Source organism: Schistocerca cancellata, chromosome 5, assembly GCF_023864275.1.
Source record: "Schistocerca cancellata isolate TAMUIC-IGC-003103 chromosome 5, iqSchCanc2.1, whole genome shotgun sequence".
Taxonomy (NCBI): domain Eukaryota; kingdom Metazoa; phylum Arthropoda; class Insecta; order Orthoptera; family Acrididae; genus Schistocerca; species Schistocerca cancellata.
In genome coordinates, this window is record NC_064630.1 from 504262804 (window position 1) to 504270303 (window position 7500).

Below are 7500 nucleotides of genomic sequence, written 5' to 3' on the forward strand. Positions count from 1 at the left end.
GTGAAGATCGGCGGATCACCCTGGATGATCTTTGCACGTTGAGTCCTGAGGTTTCCTGAAGCACTGCTCACAGAATTTTAATGGAAATATTGAACTATTAGAAGGTGTGCGCAAGATGGGTGCCACGCATGCTTCCTGAGGACCACATGCGCCAACGAGTTAATGCTTCCCGCGCATTTCACCACCACCTTGCAGCCATAAAGGACAATTTTCTGGATTCGATTGTCATGGGTGACAAAATCTGGGCATACCATTTTACACCTGAGACCAAGCAACAATCACACCAGTTCGTAACTTTCTGAACAGCATGGCAGCGAGCTGGTACGACATGAGCATACAAAAACTGCCACAGTGTCTACAAAAATGCATAGACAGAAATGGTGATTATGTTGAAAAATAGCTAAGTGTTCAAGCGGTAAACTGATGTAAACCATTGTAGAAATAAACAGGTCTATGTACTTATAAAAAAATAGGAGACCTTACTTTTGGGATTACCCTCGTAATATTGTAGACTCACTGTAATGGATTGGTTGATGATGGCCATAGAGGGAAGTCATGAAGCCTGAAAATGGTAGTGAGATAAAGGATGGATGCTTACTGCAGGAACTAGCAGTTGACCCTCAGCTTAAACCGATGTAACTTATTGTACATTAATAGGGGGAGACAAATTGTTGTTTCATTATACTGTGGATATGTCACTGAGACATTGCATCTTTAAAATATCTAGGTGTATGCATGAGAAATAATTTAAGTCATTGGCTCAATGACCAGGTAAGTCAGTGTTTACATAAATTTTGAGTAAAACACAGAAAACTGCTCACAAATTGGAAAAAAAAATAATCAGACTTTTCTTTTACCAACCTGTATTTAAGCAAGTAGCACAACTTAATATTGCGTTACATAAGCAAAATTGTGATATTTATTAAATTAAGAGTTGAATTAAAAAAAATTTTCTCTCTCTCTCTCTCTCTCTCTCTCTCTCTCTCTCTCTCTCATGCACCAGTTTCATGAGATATCAAATAAATAAATAAACAAATACCTAAATAGATTTAAAGCACAGTATTCATAATTGTAAGACATTTCCAGGGGCAGATGTGGATTCTGACCACAATTTGCTGGTTATGAACTATAGATTAAAACTGAAGAAACTGCGAAAAGGTATGAATTTAAGTAGCTAGGGCCTGGATAAACTGAAAGAACCGGAGGTTGTAGAGTGTTTCGGAGAGAGCATTAGGAAACAACTGACGAGAGCAGTGGAAAGAAATACAGTAGAAAAAGAATGGGTAGCTTTGAGAGAGAAAATTATGAAGGCAGCAGAGGGTCAAGTACGCAAAAATATGAGGGCTAGTAGAAATCCATGGGTAACAGGAGAGTTATTGAAATTACTTGATGAAAGGAGAAAATATAAAAATGCAGCAAATGAAGCAGGCGAGAAGGAATACAAATGTCTCAAAAATGAGATCTACAGGGGAAGTGCAAAATGACTAAGCAGAAATGGCTAGACCACAAATGTAAGGATGTAGAAGCATATATCACTAGGGGGTAAGATAGATACTGCTTACAGAAAAATTGCAGGCCTTTTGAGAAAAGAGAGCCACCTGTGTGAATATAAATACCTTGGACGGAAAACCAGTCCTAAGCAAAGAAGGGAAAGCAGAAAGGTGGAAGCAGTACATAGAGGGTCTATACAAGGGTGATGTACTTGAGGGCAGTATTATAGAAATGGAAGAGGACGTAGATGATGATGATGATGATGATGATGATGATGATGAAATAGGAGATATGATACTACGTGAAGAATTTGACAGGGCACTGAAAGATCTAAGTCGAAACAAGGCCCTGGGAGTAGACAACATTCCATTATAACTACTGATAGCCTTGGGAAAACCAAACATGACAAAACTCTTCCATCTGGTGTCCGACATATGTGACTGGCGAAATAACCTCAGATTTCAAGAAGAATATAATAATTCCAATCCCAAAGAAAGCAGGCATCGGCAGGTGTGAAAATTACCGAACTATCAGTTCAATAAGTCATGGCTGCGAAATACTAAAATGCATTCCTTACAGACGAGTGGAATAACTAGTAGAAGCTGACCTTGGGGAAGATCAGTTTGGATTCTGTAGAAATGTAGGAACACGCAAGGCAATACAGACCCTACAGTTTATCTTAGAAGTTAGATTAAGGAAAGATAAACCTACTTTTCTAGCATTTGTAGACTTGGATAAAGCTTTTGACAATGTTGACTGGAATACTTTTTAAAATTCTGAAGCTATGCTGTCATAGTAGGAGGAGAGGTGACACTCCTACGTGGCACGTCCCAGATGGCGGATAGGGAAGTCGTCACCGGTTTACCGGTGGACTTGAGTGAAATAAAATAGCTCTCGCAGACCAAACATACCCTCTGCGGTTAACAACCGTAGTTGTAAATCAGAGCTTGCTCGAACTAAGGTTGACAACCTTCAAAAGTCAAAAATGGAAAGGTCTTTTAGGGAAAAAAATTCTACTGTCCTGCTCAAAAACGCAGGAATAGGCTACATCGGATTCGGTGGGTAGTCAGCTAGTAGACAGCAACGAATCGGAGCATTTGCAACCATCAAAATGCACACTAAAACAAAATAAGAAGATTAAGCATGAGCAGATAAATTATATAGCAACACACAACATAAACTCACTATTTCAGACCGGATAACTGAAGGGGCTCACAGATGAACTAAATAAACAAAAAAATTTAATAACAGGGATCCAAGAAATGAGAAACACCACAGAGGACCCATTAGAATCACAAGGATACAGAATTTATAATTGGAAACCAGGACCGAGGGCAATGAAACAATGTTCCCAGTTTGGAACAGGGTTTTTAGTAACGGATTCAGTAACGGATTTCCAAGCAGTATCACCAAGAATTGTGACTCTAAGCTTTAAAACAATGAATAAAACCTATACAATAATAAATGCTCATGTCCCAACAAATGAAAAAATTGTCTAACAAAAACAAAGGAAGAGGTAGAAAAATTTTGGGACCTTCTACAACAAACTGTGAACAGAGTAAATAAAAAGAATGTAAAAATCTTATTGGGAGATTTCAATGCTCAGTTGGGAAAAGAAAGGAAATATAAAGATATAATTGGAAAATGGAGTCAACATAAATTTACGAACAAAAAAGGTCGAAGACTTGTAGAACTCTGCAGAGAACACAACCTTATATCTAAATCAACATACTTTAAGAGGAAGCCAAGTGAACTTAAAACATGGGAACATCCAGACTGGAGGAAGGGGGAGTGGCAGCTAGACCATGTCTGTATGGACAACAATTTTCATGGGGAGCTCTACAATGTTAAAGTACTCAGAGGAGTAGACACAGGCTCAGACTAGTATGTAATTAAAATTAAAATCAAATTCACTCCGTTAAAGAAGAGGACCGGAAAAACTAATAAAATAAAAAGGAGGTTTGACCCACATCAGCTAATTAAAAATAATAAATACCAACAAATAACACAAACCATCAAATTAACAGATGATCTAGAATAACTAATGCCTAATCTTAAAAAAAGAAGCAGAGAATCTAGCTCCCTTGAACCCACGAAGGAAACATGCATCGTGGACATCAGAATGTGACAAATTCCATGAAGATAGACACCAAGCATGGTAAAAGTTTCAAACACATAAAATTGAAGAAAATGCCATCAACCTAAAAAAGTGAAAGAAAAAAATTCACACAAAATATTAGAAGAATCAAGAGAATTCCATAAAGATATTATAAACTCCGTAGAAGGTAATTATCATAAAACCAACTCCAGGAACTACTATAAAATCTTTGGGAAACAGCTACAACAATATGAGGCCCCCTACACTAATACTGAAAGATGAAGATGGAAGGATGACACATAGTAACAAGGAAAATGCAGAAATCATGGCAAAAGCATTTAACAAACTTCTGAATTGCGAGGAACCCAAAGAAACCTTAAAAATCAACATAAATACCCCAATAAAAACCAAACCTAACAAACTAGACCCTCCAACTTTCCAAGAAGTAGAAAAATTCTTAAAGAACAAAAAAATTATAAGGCATGTGGAGAAGATCAGGTTTTTGTTGAAATGTGGAAATATGCAAGTGACACAGTCAAGACCTCCTTACTCATGGCTCTAACAAAAAATTTGGGTAACAGAACGATTCCCCGAACATTGGACCTCAGCTATCATCCACACACTACACAAAAAGGGAGATAGAGCAACCCAGACAACTACAGAGGAATCTCTCTCCTAGATTGCACATACAAAATTCTATCCAAGATCCTATATGAAAGAATCAAGGAACAATTAGAACAGGAGTTAGGGGAATATCAGGGAGGTTTCAGACCATGGAGAAGCTGTGCAGAGCAGATAATTAGTTTAAAATTGATTATGGCATACTATAAGAAATGGAACAAACCTCTGGCAATAACATTAGTAGATTTTAAGAAGGCATATGACTATCTCTACAGACCTTCAGTATTAAAAATTTTAAGAAATCTAGGACTCCATCCAAAACTAATTAAAATAATACAACTCACTCTAACCAACACCAAATCAAAAGTGAAGTTCAGAGGAGAAATTTCGGAACCATTCCTCATGAAAACAGGCTTAAGACAAGGTGAATGCCTATCACCATTACTGTTCAACTGTGCACTGGAATACATAATGTGAGAAAGGTACAAGGACAATCCAAACATGAGAAGAATTGGAAGTGCAAAAGATGATAGCTTAAACTGCTTGGGATTCGCTGATGATCTTGCTCTCCTAGCCAACACCATTCAAGAAGCCAGTCAACAAGTGAAATCACTACAAGAAATAGCAGAGAAAGTAGGCCTTAGAATATCATTGGAAAAAATGGAGATTATGCTAACTGATCCACCACTTGCAAACAAAATTGCAATAGGAGAAGAGGAAATCAAAATTGCTGATAAATTTAAATATTTAGCTGAAATAATAACATACAATCTAAATGAGAAGCCATCATTGCAGAATAGAATAAAAAAAACTTAACTACGCAAATTACATTACCAAAACTACATACAACAAAAAAGCTTATCTATAGATGCAAAATTAAAACACTATAAAACAGTTAGACAACCAGAAATAACGTATGCAGCTGAAACTATCTTCAAACCAACTAATACAGCAGAAATTGACAGAATACTAAAAATAGAAAGAAGAATAATTAGGACTTGTATAAATAAACAGTATAAAATAAATGGACATTGGAGAATAGCATTAAATGAAACAGTATATAAGAAAATACAACCGGTCATGAGCACGATCAGAAAGAAACGCATCTCATTCTTTGGACATCTGATGAGAACTCCAGGAAACAGAATTAGTAAAAAAATAATACAAAAATTGTGGAATAGCAAGAGTGACATTAAATGGATCACAGAAATTAAGGAAGATATAAAAGAACTCCAAATTACAGTAGATGACCTAAAAAACAAGACAGAGAAAACCAGAATACTGCAAGACCTGCAAACCAGTCTACAAATGAAAATCAATAAAAGGAGTACAGGAAGAGTGGTCTCAGGTGAAGAAAGAAAGAAAGTATCTGAAAGAATGAAGAAATATTGGGCAGACATAAGAGCAAAACACCTTTCATATAAGAATAGACTCTAATAATTATATTACCTAATTATCATATTAAGTTATTGTTGAGCCAGATTGTATCCCTGTCTAACAACTTGTCTACAACTTTGTGTTGACTATAGTGGTCCAATGAAGGCCATAAAATAAATAATAATAATAATAATAATAATAATAATAACAAAAATAATAACAACAACAATAATAATAATAATAATAATAATAATAATAATAATTCTGAAGGTGGCAGGGGTGAAGTACAGGGAGTGAAAGGCTGTTTACAATTTGTACAGAAACCAGATGCAGTTATAAGAGTCGAGGGGCATGAAAGGGAAGTAGTGGCTGAGAAGGGAGTGAGAAATGGTTGTAGCCTAACTCCAGTGTTGTTCAGTCTGTATACTGAGTAAGCAGTAAAGGAACATACGTCAAATTTGGAGTAGGAATTAAAATCCATGGAAAAGAAATAAAAAAAACTTTGAGGTTTGCCGATGACATTGTAATTCTGTCAGACAGCAAAGGACCTGGAAGAGCAATTGAATGGAATGGACAGTGTCTTGAAAGGAAGATAAAAGATAAACATCAACAAAAGCAAAAAGAGGATAAAGGAATGTAGTCGAATTCAGTCAGGTTATGCTGAGGGAGTTTGATTAGGAAATGAGACACTTAAAGAAGTAAAGGAGTTTTGCTATTTGGGGAGCAAAATAACTGATGATGGTCGAAGTAGAGAGGATATAAAATGTAGACTGGCAATGGCCAGGAAAGCATATCTGAAGAAGAGAAATTTGTTGACATCGAGTATAGATTTAAGTGTCAGGAAGTCGTTTCAGAAAGTATTTGTACAGTGTGTAGCCATGTATGGAAGTGAAACGTGGACGATAAATAGTTTAGACAAAAAGAGAATAGACGCTTTTGAAATGTGGTGCTACAGAAGAATGCTGAAGATCAGATGGATAAATCTTGTAACTAAAGAGGAGGTACTGAATAGCATTGTGGAGAAGAGAAATTTGTGGCACAACTTGACTAGAAGAAGGGATCGGTTGGTAGGACACATTCTGAGGCATCAACGAATCACCAATTTAGTATTGGAGGGAAGTGCGGAGGTTAAAAATTGTAGATGGAGACCAAGAGATGAAAACACTAAGCAGATTCAGAGGGATGTAGGTTGCAGTAGTTATTGGGAGATGATGAAGAGGATTGCGCAGGATAGAGTAGCATGGAGAATGCAGCAAAACAACAACAACAACAACAGTGTTAGTGCTGGATAGGTTACTGCATATTATCGGAAGTCTGAGAATTAAAAATGTCTATTATAGTAAAAAATCATAGGTGTGGAAGTGTAAATGAGCATTCATTGTGCTTCTCATTCTGATGAACTGTGTGTAACATTCATAACAGTTCTTTCACAGACTAACATTCCATAAAATTACATGTCCGAGATTGACACATACTTCTTGGCAAGCTTCAGGACATTTTTATATTTCTCAAATTTAACTAGCAGTGGCACTTCATGAAAAGTTTTTCCTCACTAATAGTTAATGTAGTTGAGAGTTTCTGCATGACTGAATTGTGATAGATAAGTTGTGACAATGTTGCATAATAGGGAACTACATGCTTGCACTCAGTGAAGTATAGTGATCCTGTATATGAAATAGTAAACTTCTCATTACCAGCACGCTTAATGTTAAATGCAACGGCTTTGTTAGGTAGAACAAGAAGTCTAACAACAGATCTTGTGTAACATCAACCGCAGTGAAAGTGATTGATGTATTTCATAAGCAAATAATCTGACCAATGTTTCATGCAATCGCAAGGAACCGGTTGTTGACTCAGACGTCAGATGTTGACAAGCCCATCCAATGTTCCCATGTATTATTCTAAATGGGTTC

At 36.5% G+C, this 7500-nt stretch overlaps 1 protein-coding gene across 5 annotated transcripts in view; it reads left to right on the forward strand.

The window, feature by feature from the left end:
- Nucleotides 1–7500, forward strand: part of LOC126188892 (protein phosphatase 1 regulatory subunit 12C-like) — a 385917-nt gene that overhangs the window by 91714 nt on the left and 286703 nt on the right. The gene's annotated exons all lie outside the window — the stretch shown is intronic.